Below are 2,543 nucleotides of genomic sequence, written 5' to 3'. Positions count from 1 at the left end.
CAATTAAGAGCTCATACATAGTGTGTATCCCTTCGAATTCTGCAATAGAGCTGATCTGGGAGAGGACAGAGTGTACTATAGCAATAATGACACTCTGCTGATAACATTTGGTTGCAGGGAAATAGTCAGTGTTAAAGGTTTCAAAAACTTCCAGAGATAAATCGTGGTCAGCAAAACATCGAAATGATAAAGAGATGTTTTTAATTGCTTTTGACTCCCTGAATATTGCTCAAAGCAAAACTGTGTAACTTCTGAAAGGAGAACTCTTTCACATATAAAAAAAATTATTTCACGAGCAATCCAGTGCACGCCTGTTAAATGCAGAGTTCTGAAGAGCCAACGCTATTATGGGTGACAGAAGTGGTGATCTTGGTAGACTAGTTAGTTGAAATTATAGACTAGTTAACTAGTTAGAATCAGCCAATCACATAGATATGTTCAGATACAGTCAAGGTGACCAAACTTGAGCATCAGACTGGTGGAGAAAGGTGATTTAAGTGCTGGTGAATGTGACTTGTTTGTTGGGTTTGTTGGTGTTGGTCTGAGTATTTCAGAATCTCCTAATCTACTGGGATTTCCCCACACAAACATCTCCAGGGTTTACTGAGAATGGTCAGAAAAAGACAAAATATCCAGTAAATTCTCTGGGAGACAACGTCCTGTTGAAGTCACAGGTCAGAGGAAAATGGCCAGCTTCAAGCTCTTTGGAGGGGAACATTCAATCAAGCAACCACTCATTGCAACCAGGATATGCAGAAGAGTATCTCTGAACACACATGAGCTTCAGCAGCATTAGACCACACTGGGTGCCACTCCATACTGAGGCCACAGGCTACAGTTTGCACTGGTTCACCAAAACTGGACAAGAGAAGTTTGGAAAGATGTTGCCAGGTCTAATGAGTCTCGAATTCTGTTGCATCATTTGGACGGTCAGTATTATAAGAAATTATATGTCTATGTCTACAATTTGAACCCTTTAATACCAACCGAGCTCTTTTAAATGCCACAGCGTATCCGAGTGTTGCTGCTGACTATGTCCATGTCTTTGGGACCACAGGGTAACCTCATCTGACAGCTCATTCCAGGAGAATAATGTGACATGTCACAAAGCTCAGATCATCTCAAACTGTTTTTGAACATGACGATGAGTTCACTGTACTCAAATTTCACCAGATTGCAATCCAATAGTGCACCCTTTGGTATGCAGTGGAACAGGCGATTCATATCATGAATGTGCAGCTGACAAATCTGCAGTAACTGTGTGATTTTAGCTTATCAATATGGACCAAAGTGTCTGAGGAACATTTTCAGCACCTTGTTGAATATGAGCAATAGGGGTGGGTTTTAATAATCGATTTATCGATTAAAATCGATTCTGGCTTGGATAACGTGATATCGATTCATTAAAATCCTGAAGCGATTTTTTAATACAAATTTATTTTGCCCGAAATGCCAGAATCTCAGGTGAAACCTCACAAAATTTCGACAACCACCAAACAGCTAAAACAGTAAATGAGAGCACGAACACGGATTCTGCACAAAGACGTAAACACAAAGTGCGGACCCGCTGACGTATCAGAATCAGTGAGATGTCGCCTTTCTCACCCGACGGCACGGACACGGTTGGGGCTGAAAGCTGACAGCTTGCTGATTCTGATGTTTCGGCGGCTCCGCGCTTTGTGTTTACGTCATTTTTTCGCTGATTCTAAAGCTGTTAGTTTTATCTCTCTCCAAACATTATTGACTGAACCAGCAGCAAAAGAAGATCCAAACTACGCTTCACTTAAACATCGTCATGAATTCCCTCTTACTTTTGCTGTTTTGCTTCTACCAGGATAAAATCACACTTCATGCACAGCTCTCTCTCTCTCTCTCTGTACTTGAAGAACAGTTTCTTGTCTAAAAATCTGTTTTCTGCATTATTTGCTTGCTTGTTACGCACAAGACGACCGTTATTTACAGCACTGTCGGCCGCTGTTTTTTTTTCCTTTTACTTACTTCCCAAAAAGAAAACCTAATTTCTGCCGTTCAATAGGCTACTGAACAAATTTAAACTTTTTAAAATTATACAAAATGCAAAACGCTTAGCCGTGTCTCTAATAAAACCACTGTAACTTCAGAGGTAATGTTCATATGTTGATTAATGGTTTTCTTTCATTTTTGATGCACTGCAGAATATTTTTATAAAATCCCAGGCCAGGAAAATCACCTTCATGTTTTTCTGTTTTATCTTTAGCTGCTTTGACACAAAGGCATCTGCTGTGATGCTTGCACCTTTGATAAAGTCTTGCGAGTGTCAGCTTCCTTTTTATAGATACAAAAATATGTAAATGTACTGATCTGAATTATAATACTTCTGACTGTCTGAGGCAAAATTTCCAAGATTTAAATCGAATTGAATCGAATCAAATTGAATTGAATCGTGGATCGAATCGATTCGGACCTTGTGAATCGGAATCGAATCGATTATAGAAATCAGTGATGATACCCAGCCCTAATGAGCAATGAGCTACAGCCATTTGGATAAAGTGGCCAATACCTGG

This window comes from Aulonocara sp. 'chitande type north' Nkhata Bay, linkage group LG9 (assembly GCF_057382095.1).
Source record: "Aulonocara sp. 'chitande type north' Nkhata Bay isolate Kocher_YH1m ecotype deep benthic linkage group LG9, A_spYH_male_GT1.1, whole genome shotgun sequence".
Lineage (NCBI taxonomy): Eukaryota > Metazoa > Chordata > Actinopteri > Cichliformes > Cichlidae > Aulonocara > Aulonocara sp. 'chitande type north' Nkhata Bay.
The sequence above is the reverse complement of the archived record's forward strand: the minus strand, read 5'-3'. Positions refer to the sequence as shown.